We start from the raw sequence: 14,133 nt of genomic DNA, 5'->3' as shown, positions 1-14,133 counted from the left end.
GTGGCTTGCGATGGCTACCATGCGCACCTAGGCACCCATGCTAGCTTGCGATGGGCTGCCACCTAGCACACCATGGTGTGCCTAGGCATGCTGCGAGCTAGCATAGCATAGCTACGACTACGCTCATACTTGTTGCTTGTGATTTTGCGACGCTCGGTATCGACGCCCTAGGCTCGATTTCCGACGTCTGTATTCGTAAAACTCTGTCGACTCATTAAATCCTTTCGGATTAATTCGACGTCTCGGATCGGAGATTCGATTGGGTTCGACCCGAAGGGTTCAGTTAAGATTAAGCTGTAATATCAATTGTACCCTGATATTACTGATCGGAAGTGGCCTCCACTTAGGCATTCCGATCATTTGACCTTACTGAAGAATTACCTCTGTAATAATTCTGAACCCTCTACCGGAATAATACACTCGTTGGAAGGACACCATTCCTTTCAATCTCCCACTTGTCCTTCCGGACAAGTGTGCATATTGTGTATTGCTTATTTCCTTTGTCACTTAATGTTTCTTCGTGAACTGTAAGGTAAGATTCTTTGTCATCCTTATTACGTTCAGAAGTGTTTCTCGATCTGCGAGTTCGACTGTCAAATAAGCAGATGATTTCTAAAATCCATCTGAGCATGGCCATGCATTTTACAGTCTCACTCTTCGAGCGGCCTTTTAAACAACAAACATTTTCCCTATTGTTAGTAGGGGGACAATCCTAGTCTTGTATTGTAAGTTCTTCTTACTAAGAGGACATAGACTCCCGAGTGTTCCCGTTATGATCCCCAGTTACGGCAGACGTTAGGAAACATTAAAGAGCCTAGTACTCAAACAAGAAAACTTCACAGTACTCATGGTCCGAGGAAATAAGTTCCGATAGCCATAATGAGAAATGTACTTATGACAAAATTTAATTTTTCTTAAATTACTCTCATAGGTCTTATCCAGTACAATTCTAAACTGTACCTGTGCAAATGATTTATGACTGTCATGTCCTCGCAACACAAGAAACGGTGTTGTAAATCATACTACACACTAATCTATTGCGGTCATCAATCGTCCATCTGTTAGATGACCTCGATTAGGGATACTTTTCGATTTAATATTCAATGTTCACTTAACAGGTGTTTCTTTATCCAAGACATGGTCTTGATACCCTGTTTTGAATATTTCCGTAAATCGAATGGACTCATTATTTAATTCTAAACCACAATTAAATAGTAATGGAGTGAATGATAATTTTGCACAAAAATTAATTACTCCATTAATGAATGGTTTTAGTATAGTGTCTTACATTAAATCAACCCTGTCTAATTAAAACACTTGTACAGGGAATATCAAAGCCAGTCTCCAACATGCTTGATTCCCATTGCCTCAACGTGTTTGTTGTGTTTCACTTGAGGCAGAGGTTTAGTCAAAGGATCGGCCACATTATAATCCGTGCCGATCTTACAAATTCTAATTTCACCTTCGGATTTCCATTCCCTTATCATGTGAAATCGTCGTTGCACGTGCTTGACCTTCTGGTGTTCTCTCGGCTCTCTGGCCTGGGCGATAGCTCCATTATTATCACAATAAAGGTCTACCGGTCCCTTGATTGAGGGTACAACACCAAGTTCACTGATGAACTTGCGAATCCAAACAGCTTCCTTGGCTGCTTCCGAAGCGGCCAAGTACTCGGCTTCAGTTGTAGAGTCTGCAGTGGTGCTCTGCTTGGCACTCTTCCAGCTGAACGCTCCTCCATTCAGACATAATACATATCCTGACTGTGACTTGAAGTCGTCTCTGTCAGTCTGGAAGCTAGCGTCGGTGTAAGCTTCAACAACCAGTTCTTTGTGGCCTCCATACACCAGGAATTTATCCTTGTTCCTTTTTAGGTACTTAAGGATATTCTTGGCCGCAGTCCAATGCGCCTCTCCTGGATTCGATTGGTATCGACTCGTTACACTTAGGGCATACGATACATCCGGCCTTGTACATATAATGGCATACATGATCGATCCGATTAGCGAAGCATATGGGATCTGATTCATTCTTTCTCGCTCAACAGGTGTCTGTGGACACTGTTTCTTGCTGAGAGTTATGCCATGGGACATGGGTAAGTGCCCTCTTTTGGCATTTTCCATGTTGAATCGAGCCAGTACCTTATCCCTGTAGATCTTGATGCCCAATATGTACTGTGCCTCTCCTAAGTCCTTCATTGAAAAGTACTTTCCCAACCAGCCCTTTACGGACTCTAACAGTTTTGTGCTGTTTCCAATGAGCAGTATGTCATCGACATACAGGACTAGGAATGCAATATCACTCCCACTGACCTTCTTGTATACACAAGACTCATCTGGATTCTTGATAAAAACCAAACTTGCTGATGGCTTCATCAAATCGCAGATTCCAACTCCTGCTGGCTTGCTTTAGTCCATAAATGGACTTCTTCAGCTTGCAAACCTTTCCAGCGTTGCCTAGATCGACAAAACCCTCTGGCTGTGTCATATACACAGTTTCTTCCAAAATCCCATTAAGGAAGGCGGTTTTGACATCCATTTGCCATATTTCGTAATCGTAATATGCAGCAATCGCTAGGATAATCCGGACGGACTTTAGCATTGCAACTGGTGAAAAAGTTTCATCATAGTCAATCCCGTGGACTTGTCTATAACCTTTTGCCACCAGTCTAGCTTTGTATACCGATACATTTCCATCTTTGTCTGTCTTCACTTTGAAGATCCATTTGCAACCAATGGGTGTATAACCCTCGGGCAAATTCACCAAGTCCCAGACTTGATTTTTAGACATGGAGTCCATCTTGGATTTCATGGCCTCTTGCCATTTTGCAGAGTCGGGGCTCGTCATAGCTTGCTTGTATGTCGCCGGCTCATCACCATCCACAACTAGGATGTCCTGATCATCAGTTAAGACAATACCGAGGTATCTGTCTGGTTGAGATCTTTGCCGTTGCGACCTATGTAGGGTAATCGGTTGAGCATTTACATTATCTGTTTGACTCTGACCAATCTTCTCAAATGCTTCCAAAGTATCCAGATTGTCAGTTTTGTCAGGTTGACATTGTTGTTGCTCCCACTTGTCATTTTGGAAGGTGATCCTTCTCCAAAAAGACACCATCACGAGCAACAAATACTTTGTTCTCGGATTTATTGTAGAAGTAATACCCTTTGGTTTCTTTTGGATATCCCACAAAGAAACACTTATCCGATTTGGGGTGAAGTTTGTCCGAAATTAATCGCTTGACATATGCTTTGTATCCCCAAATCTTGAGAAAAGACAACCTTGGAGGTTTCTTAGTCCATAATTCATATGGAGTCTTTTCAACAGCTTTTGACGGAGCTCTATTCAGTGTTAGTGCTGTTGTTTGTAGCGCATGTCCCCAAAACGATAAAGGGAGTTCACTAAGACCCATCATTGACCGAACCATGTCTACCAAGGTTCGATTCCTCCGTTCGGACACTCCGTTCCATTGAGGAGTTCCAGGAGGTGTCAATTCTGAAAGAATACCACATTCTTTCAAATGATCGTCGAATTCATGGCTCAAATATTCGCCACCTCGATCCAATCGAAGTGCTTTAATTTTCTTGCCAAGTTGATTTTCAACCTCTTTCTGAAATTCCTTGAACTTTTCAAAGGATTCAGATTTATTCGACATTAAGTAGATATAGCCATATCTACTATAATCGTCGGTGAAGGTGATGAAATATCGGTAACCTTGCCTTGCGGGTGTGCTCATAGGTCCACATACATCCGTGTGTATTAGACCTAATAAGTCACTTGCCCTTTCTCCCAACTTGGAGAATGGATGTTTGATCATCTTGCCTAATAAGCATCCTTCGCAATTTTCAAATGACTCTAAGTCAAATGAGTCAAGAACACCTTCTTGAAGAAGTTTCTTGATGCGTTTGATGTTAATGTGGCCAAGACGACAATGCCACAACTATGTTTGATTCGACTCGATGGTCTTAGCTTAGTGGTATCAACTTTTTTCATATGTAAAACATGCAATTTAATTGAACATAAATTTGTACACTTGAAACAACTATTGTTAAAAGTCTTACATTTGAATTTCATAGGTGTCCAACACCTATGGATATGTTCAAAGCATGATGAAAACTAGAAATAGTTTAATTACATATCATAGACAAAATAGTGCACGCAAGCACGACCGAAAAACCATCTTCGTCGTCTTTTGCCCATGCACCAACACTTGATAAGCTTCTCACTTGGTCCCTGAAAAGGCAACATTAAGTGAGTCATACTTGGTATCTAATACCTTATGATAAGCTTAATTCACAAGTGTTAAGGAAGATACCTGAGGTGGTCGGAGTGATCCCCTCTTCCTTGATGAGCATGCATTCCCTCTTGTAATGGCCTTGCATGCCACAATGGAAGCATCTCATCTTTGCCTTGACCTTTTTGAACTCCTTCTTCTTAGCTCTCAAGGGCCTTTTGGTCATTCCATAGGCAGTGGCTTGGCTAAGTAGTTGCACCACCTCCTTGAGGGAGTGTGTCTCCTTTCCCGCAGCGATATGCACTCTAAGTGCATCATAGCCCGAGTGGAGTGAAGCAAGCAAGATATACCCCGCCATCTCATCTTCCAATGGAATTCCGAGAAGCTGCATGTGCTTGAAGAGCCTAGTCATACCAAGCACATGAGGTCGGAGGGGCATGCCTGGTCTCAATTTAGCATTGTAGACCTTGGTCCAAAGCCGTTGCCTTTCCTTAGCAAGACACCCAACATTTGGTGGCTTAATTCTCATGTTTGAAAGTGACCTGGTCAAGTCAAACACGAGTCCATCAAAGTTGCCATTGTCACTCTTGGTGACTCTTACATTGACAACGTCCTCAAGTGCTTTGAGGAACATGTCCGGAAGGTAGGAGGAAAGAGTTTCCTTCCAGTCTTCCGGGATGGAATTTGCCATGAGTCGTGAGACCCTTTTGCAATTAGAAGACCATTCTTCATGAGCCTCGTCGGTCATGATCCCTTTAGCATAGAAGCTTGGAATGGGAGTATCAAGAGTATACTCCAAGGAACAATTCCGGAGAATTCTCCTGAGTTCCTCTTCCCATTCCTTAAAGTTGACCAAGTTTAAGGGAAAGGCCAACTTTTCGAGGAGTTCCGGGCACATTTGGTTGTTGTTCGAGTTACTTGCAAACATGATTCTACAATTGAAAGAATTTGAAGTGAAAAACCATTCATGCATCAATAAGTTGAAATTTAAAGCGTTCATGCATTTATTCACACTTATTGAACATTTTATCCACGCATTTTAAGATTGTCCCTTATGGGCGAGAATAAAATGATTCCGAGATCCCAAAGATCAAGAAATGGTTAAGCATGCTTTGGATTGTCTTATCCATTAAATATCTTAAGGTAAGCAATCCAATTGCTAATAGCTCCAAGCTACTCTCGGTTTGATAAAATGTCGCATCTAATGCATACTTGACATTTTATCTCCTTTGCCACGACATTTAAGGACTCCTTACTGATATCATTGAGCTTAACCAAGACAACGTGTACACCTAGTATACCTTACGTTCCTAGGGAAGTAGTGATGCCTCGGTTTGGCGTAATCCATCACGTACGCACATTAGTTCGGTAAGTGTTGTCCTTGGAATGGAAAATTTTAGCTCAATATTATTAAGGGACCTAGGGTTTCTATGTTGGTTGATTTAAGTGAACTTAACTAATCATCGCAACATCATAGAAATCCTAGACATGCATCTAGAAAACATATATATATGTCAATATATAAATAAGGCATAAAATAGATGCATTTGGCAACTAGCATGACCCCTTGAAATCTTCAATTTCCATGGGTCTTCATCTTGGCTCGTCTTCGTCGAAACACCATCTTGAGACTTCTTGGCCAAAATGAAATAAAAGAAGCTAGCTAGAACGACTAAGATTAATCTAAATAGTACAAAAAAAACTTAACGGTTCGCAAACCGTATTTAGATTTACAAAAATACATAATGGAACGCAGTCCGTATTTTCTATCCTAGTCGGGCCCCACTAGTTGCCATTTTCAAACAACCTGTTTTGAAAGCAATCTTTCATTCACCCGTTCACTATTTGTGAATGGCCCATGCAATTTTACGAAATACATAATTAAACACGCAAAACTAGTAACTAACTTAGGTCGTTAATCCAATTAACGCGCCTAATTAAAACTAGTCAAAGTGGTTTAATCCATTATTTCTAAACGCAAAATGCTAACGTTTTTAATCAAGCTCCCACTAAATTCCGCATCCGTACTTAATTAATCCGATTAATTAAGTCGCCATAACCTATAATTTGTCAAAATTTTGCAAAATCAAAATCGAGGTTTTTAGCCTCGTTAAAATAATTGATTAAAATTATTAATACGGAAAAATCGCAAAATTCATAGCTCATCTTTAAGCAAGAAGAGCATCATCCAATGATGCTTGGCGCACCATGGCTTCTAGGCAGCCCATGGCTCCTGCGCCATGGTGCGTGGTGCTGGCAGCTAGCAGGTGCGCCTAGCACAGCCTGCCTAGCATGCTAGCACCAGCAGCTTGCTACGCATGCTAGCAGCTTGCTGGCACAAGCATCAGGGGCTGGCTAGCTGGGGCTTGCTGCCTCGCTGCCCAGCAGCCGCACAAGCATACCAGCAGCCTAAGGCCCCTGCGCGCCAGCACATGCACCACACAGTACCCCTCCACGCCACACAGCTACGCACCAAGCGATGCACAGCCATATGCTCACCATTGGCAGCCCGACTAGCCTTGGTGACGCTTGCGATTTTGCATCGTTTTGCGTGCATTTATCTTGGAATTTAATTCCGATTTGTGTGCGACAATAATCAATTCTAAATCAAATTTTAGAATTAATTTTGAGGGAAAAATAAAATAAAACAAATGTTAAGTCTAACTTGAACAATTTTATTTTAATTGGTGCACAAGCCCAAATTTATCCAAAATTATCAATTTTGAACAAAATTAGGACAAGCTTTATGCTTAAAATAAAATGAGCTATGTCCAAAATTAATCTTGCCAATATGCAAATTAATAATGGATTTGACAAAAGGGGATTGGAAAAACAAATTAATCATCCAATGAAAAAAAAAAATTTCCAACTTGCATACTTGTGTAAAATACCAAGATTACATCTTCCGATATGAAGATTAATCAAATTTTACTCACAAGTAATTGAACATAATGGATTTTAACCAACCAAAATATGAAAAAATCCAAACTTTGTTCAACATGGAATTTAGGGTTAGGGTTCCAATCATTTAAACACTTAAAGATTAGAACTTTAACATTACTTGGGAACTTAAAATGCAAAATCACAACAAGTTTTCACACCTTATTGCAATTTATTAGCAAAAATTGTGAAAAACAAGTTTATGTGACTACTTGGTATATCAACTTAAGCACTAATAAACACTCCATTATTATGCTCAAGGATATTTTTAAAACCAGTAGATTAGTGATGCAATTGTGCATTTAATCTAACCTTGTAATGCTTGCATTAATCAAGGCTTAAAAAGAATTAAAACTTTCGTTGAAAAACGAAATACCCCAGAACAAATGGGTTTCTGGTTCGAATTTGGCTTCTGGACAACCCTAAAAGGATTGAAACAGTTCCAGAATGTCAATTCCACCCAAAAATCACTATTTTTGAGCCAAAATTTGGGTTCGACTGCCAAATCGATAATAAAATCGAGTTTTAAAATTTAATTAAAACGAGCATCTAATCTAATTAGATGAACATGAACCAGAAAATTAAATTCTTTAAAACACCTCAATTAAACAATAATTGCAAAAATTAAAAGGAGCGTGGCTCCGATACCGCTGTAGGGTTTCGTAGTGACTCGACACTACGCGGAAGGAAACCCACCAAGACCCGCTCCTTAATTAAAGATATTAAACAAGCATAATTAACTTAATCAAACAAGATTAAGGACAAGAATTATACCTTTGACGCGTGCTTCGCTCCTAAAGAGCTCTTACTTCAAAATCCCGAAAAGACGAGATCTCCGACGGATCGTACCCTCGACCCGACCCGAGCGTCCTAAGTCTTGAAGGTTAGTCAAGACCCGGACAAAATAACTATGAGTTTTACGAATCAAAGGTTTACTCTTTTCTAGAGTTGCCTTTTTAATTCCACTCCAGGTTGTAACAAATCCCAATACCAAGCTTGGTATATATAGGGAAATGTTCCCTTGATATTTCATCCTCCACCAATGTGGGAGAATGAATTTTGCTAATTATTTTATTTCTAAAATAAATTATTAAACAAAACTAATCACAATGCAACAAGTGTCAAATAGAGAGAGAGGGTTAGGTGAGGACCATGAATGGGTGGGGGACCATTGCCTTGTTCCTCAAGGCCTTGCCCATGCTTGGTCCCCACCCCTCACCAAAACCGTCACCCTATGCACAGCTGGGCTGGCAGCCTGCCTTGGCTGCCAAGGCTGCCAGCTGGCGCCTAGCACCAAGGCTGGGCAGCCTGCCAGCTTGTTGTGCTAGCAAGTTGTGCTGGCACGCACTGGCCTAGCACGCATCAGCCCTAGCACGCTGCGAGCTGCTGGGCGCTGGTGCTGCTAGCCTAGTGCTGCTGCCTAGCACTCCCTCGCACACACTCTCGCACCAGCCCTCTCTCGCATAGTCCCTTCTCGCACAGCTACCCAGCCAGCGCACCATGCACGCAAGGGCCAGCATGTGTGCTGCTAGCGAGCCACGCATGCTGGGCTTGGTGCTCATTGCTAGCACGATGTGCTTGGTGCTGCCATGCAAAGGCACGCATGCAAGCACACGCACATGCATTGCTAGCCATCCTCGCACTAGCACATGCAAGTGCCTATGGCTGTGCTTGATGCGAGGCACGCACACGCACATGCGCCAGTGCCTAGCACTGCGATGGTTGTGCCTGGAGTGTGCGTGTGGTCCTACCTTGCGCTGATCTGCGATGGTGCCCAGACATCATGATAGGGTTGCGACAGCGCCTAGGCATGATGTCAGGGCCTGCGATAGACTGCCTAGGCTTGCGACAGTGCCCAGCCATCCTAGGCCACGCATGGTGCGCCTAGTGATGCGCATGGGCCTGCGATGAGTGTGGTGGCTTGCGATGGCTACCATGCGCACCTAGGCACCTATAATAGCTTGCGATGGGCTGCCAGGGTGCGCCTAGGCTGCGATGGTGCCTAGCACACCATGGTGCGCTTAGCACACACATGGTGCACCTAGGCATGCTGCGAGCTAGCATAGCCTAGCTACGACTACACTCATACTTGTTGCTTGTGATTTTGCGATGCTCGGTATCGACGCCCTAGGCTCTATTTCCGACGTCTGTATCCGTAAAACTCTGTCGACTCATTAAATCCTTTCGGATTAATTTGACGTCTCGGATCGGAGATTCGATTGGGTTCGACCCGAAGGGTTTAGTTAAGATTAAGTTGTAATATCAATTGTACCCTGATATTAGTGATCGGAAGCGGCCTCCACCTAGGCATTCCGATCACTTGACCTTACTGAAGAATTACCTTTGTAATAATTCTGAACCCTCTACCGGAATAATACACTTGTTGGAAGGACACCATTCCTTTCAAATCTCCCTAATGGGGAAAAAGGACGCTTAAATATATTTATGGATAATCAAGTCTAATTTCACAAATGACCCAAACGGTGAACGTCTGGGTGTTCAAGATAGTATCCCCTGAATCTTGGACGGTTGTGTACTTGACTTGGGGCAATTAATCTATTTTGAAACCAACCACAAAGCCGCCCAGGGGCAAGAGGCCAGGCGGCTTGTTAGTTTCCGTATGCAATTAATAAGTTGGGCAAAATCAAAGCATATATATAGCAAAGGTCAAAATTGCAAGAATTGAAAAACTTAACAAAACGGATTCAGTCGGTCATTTCATAAATAAAACTCGACCCTAAGGCAGGGGGAAATACTGTCAAACCGGATCTACGTCCGGGGAATTGAAAAAGTGTTAAAAAATATAATAGAAATACTCGGCACGCAAGCCGAAAATGCAGACGGCCAAAGGCCGAATATAAAGAAAGCTAATTCTGTTGAGGCGGGGCCTTCGCTGCATCCATCTCAGGTGGAGGTAGAGCTGAGTTCACCTGTGCATCCTTTTCCTGTTGCTCTTGCTCCTCTCCCTCCCCTGCAACCTGAGTTGACTCCTCACCGTCTGAGGCCTCCTTGTTTACCCATTCCTTAAACGGTTTAGGCTCCGGCTTCCCTTCAGCCCTTGTAGAAAGAACAAGGTCTGTGTACTGGTAGGCCAAAGCCCAGACGACATAATCAGCACCCTTATACACAAGGTCCCAGGCCATCTTCATCCGGTCCTCGCAGTCTTGTTCATTCTCCTCAATGAGGCGACTTTGCTCAGCCTCCAAGGTTACTTTAAAATTGGCTTGGGAAGCAGCCATCTCATCCTTCAAACGGTTGACGTTTGCTCGGAGAGTGGTGTTCTCCGTGTCGACGCCCTTTAGAGCTTTGAGGTCCGCCTAGGCGTTCTTGAGTGCCGCCTCAAAATTGGAGGCTTTCAGGTTAGCCTCATCTAGAGCAGCCGTCAGACGTCTGATGGATTCCGCTTGCGTCATTAGCTCAGCTTTAGTCTCATGATCATTTATGGTATTCTGATACTAGGCAACGTCAGCGTACTCACTCGCCCGTTTATTGGCCCTCCTTACCTCCTCCTGCTTGCGAGCATACGACTTCTTCAGCCCATCAACTCTCAGCATCGCCTGTATAATACGAACGGTATGTTAGAAACACAACCGACATTATACTAAAAGAATCTAAACTAAGTAACTATACCTCAGACAGAAGGGTGAGGATGCGTTTGACATTGAACGATTGAATCCCAAGGATGGCCTCCTTATCCTCCTTGGGTATAGACCTCAGCATGGTCCTGGAGAATTGTTGCACAACTGGCCACCGGGGGGATTGATCTACAGCAGAAGGTAGATTTGGTGAGTAAGCTACATAGGCGCCACCAATAGACTGCCGGTTGCATGAAGAACCCTCCAACTGTAGCTGAGAGTGTGACTTGACCCGCATGGGCCAACTAAGCTCAAAGGGGGAGTCAAAGGGGTCGTCCGTACCTTGGGGATGTTACTAAAGGCTTAGATTGCTCACAGCCGCTACAGAACCGCTTGCAGCTTTGGGTGGCTCGCCACCCTTTGGCACTTTAGAGGCACCCGGCTTGTTTGAAAGGTATATTCCCATACCAAAGCTCTTAATACTTTTCCCATCGATGGTCAGACGACCTTTCCCAAGCGGAAGATCAGGAATCGTCTGAGTAGAAAAACCTTCCTGGACTTAGCCGAGCTTGGGACCTCGTCATCCGGCTTCCGCTTGATTAGTTTGGTAAGGGATCTAGGAGGCCCCTTGTTTCCATCTTGGATAGGAAAATGCAAACAATAAGTATACAGTCGGTCATAGCCGTCTCTATACATAAAGAGAAAGGGAAGAAAGACTAGGGCAGGCGGTTTATACATGATCCTTGGCCGCCAGTTGGGCCCTCTTTTTCTCTACGTTGTCTTTCCTTATTTGAGCTGTAGAGCGGGCAGGTGTCTTGCCTTCAGGAAGTGACAGACTAAAGTCGTATCACCTAATCAAAAGAATTACCTAAGTCCTCTAGCTAAGCTAGATAGGGAAGTAGGGTCGAATCCCCAGGGAAACAAGTCTTTCTATTCCTAGATAATTAATATAATCTAAACTATTAAGTAACCGAATTATTGTTATGAATGTAAAACTAATAATTAAACTAAAGCAAGTTGAGTAAGGGAGAAAATCAATAATAAAAGGCCTAGGGTATAGGTTCACCAATAAACAATATTCCATGGTAAAAACTAAACAATCAATTATCAATGCATAAATTAATCAGATCATAAAGGGCTTTCGCTATGTATTACAATCACATAATTAATCTACCGGTATTAAATCGCATCTCTCGAATCTTGACTTAACCATTAATAAATTAACATGCCTATTGAAACTAAGCCTAAACATCAATTCTCATCTCTCGAATCTCGAATTAATATTGCATAACTCATATAATTAAACCAGCGCTAATCTAATTGCATAGCAGTAAACCAATCAATAGGAAATTAATCTGAAACATTAACAATCAATAATAATAAATTACCCCTTCATATTATTTATGGATCCCCATAAACCCTAGTATGAAACTAATCACACATAATTAGATCTAAACTAGACAAAGCAAATAAGGTAAATATAAAAACAATAAAATAAAATAAAAGTAATAATGACGAAAAAAAACTAAAGGATACGAATGAATTAAACAATGAAAACAAAGTACTGACAAAAAGCTTAAACTAATCTAAGAAGTAAAAATAAACTACTACCTACCTCCCTACGTGACTACTCCCTACCCTTTATATAAGTAAAGTCAAATCACCCAAATTCCACTCAAACTAAAGGTATTATAAAACAATCCTAAAGCTGACAAAACTTATCCTAAAAGCTAATATAAGAATTGCTGCCGCCATTATTCAAGATTTTGGATAGCCCAAAACAACAAAGCCCAAACAGCTAGAATAGGCGCTGATATCCGCCCGGACCGGGACACGCCTCGCCCAATCGGGCCCGGTCAGCTGAAGCTACGAGCTGGGCTTCAATGCTGATTTAATTGTTGGGCTTTTCTCCTTTAGGCTGTAATTCCTTTTTCTCCATATTCAAGTATTGGACTACCAACAGAATTAATATTCCAAACGAACCGAGCCCTTAATCACCGAACCAAATTTAATTACCTCAATCTTGGGTTTCAATATACGGTTATACAATACGATCCGACTTCAATATCTTCGTAGTGGCTCAATAAGCTCGGGATTTATCATAAATCTGCAAATTCCTACAAAATAATACCAACTCCACAAAACACTAGAAAACGTATATTAGTAATACAAATAGCTCCACAAAACTCAAATAAGCACAAATATGACCGTGGGACGGGGAATAAATGTATATAAAATAGACTTATCAAACTCCCCCAAGCCAAACCTTTGCTTGTCCCAAAGCAAAAAGCTCATCAATGAACAAGTAAAACATACTTCACCCCAAAAATCAATTATAACCAAACATAACCAATTCAAGGCAAATCTAACAAATATGCATCAAAATCAACAAATCAAATCCATCCAACTACTCATCCTCCCTAACAATTGTCAAGTAGAGAAAACCACAAGTGTATATGGAATACAAGACTAGCGTTCACGCACTCTTCACTCTTTTATGTGGCGGATATAAAATGTATCCGATCACTCTCCATCCAACCCCTTTAATGTGAACAATGCCCTCCCAAACTCACAATACTTGTGTGTTTAAAAGACATACACTCAACCTAGTAGTCGACTCGAAATATATCAAATCATTCTTTGCATTGAAAAACAACTAATTTCACATTCATACAACTCTATGCACAAAGGTCGGAAGGTCTTCAAAACTTGTAATGTAGGGCTTAGGGTAAAAGGTAGGATAAATTTGGGAAAATGTGAAAGTAAAGCCATGCTTAAGAGAGTCAAAATCCTAAAAAAACCAAGGTCAAAATTAAATAATGACTAAATCATCTCCAACAAAACTTAACTCTACAAAAATTCACCAAACAATCAATCCAAAATTTCACAAATTTTCAACACTTACAACTTCACTCATAAAATATAACATAAGGAAATAGAGTGAATAAACAATCTTTGAACTCTTTTATTTTTTTTTTCTTTTCTTTCTTTTGAGCAACCTTCAATTAGAACATTTGAGCAATTAAACAATTTTTTTGTTTTGCTCTTTTTTTTCCTTTTTATCTCACATTGGAATTTTTTCAACTTTGAACAACAATTTTTCTAATTTTTTTTTCCAATTCACAAAATAAGAACAAATAAATAACTTCTCTTATTACCCACATTGTGCAAATTATGTGCACACTACAACTCCCTCACCTCACTCACTATTAGCTCCCCCAAGCCAAGCTTGAGAATAGTGACCAATGGGGCATAAATAGGCTTCTAATGTGGCTAAATAAACAATAAAAGGGCACAAGCAACAACATGGGTAGCAAAAAGGGAACAAATGTATCTAAAATCATCTGAAGGCTACCTAAGAGAACAAATGCCTTCGTCCTCCTCAAT

The sequence above is a fragment of the Chenopodium quinoa genome, unplaced genomic scaffold, assembly GCF_001683475.1.
Source record: "Chenopodium quinoa cultivar QQ74 unplaced genomic scaffold, ASM168347v1, whole genome shotgun sequence".
Taxonomy (NCBI): Eukaryota; Viridiplantae; Streptophyta; class Magnoliopsida; order Caryophyllales; family Amaranthaceae; genus Chenopodium; species Chenopodium quinoa.
Note: the sequence above shows the minus strand (reverse complement) of the source record.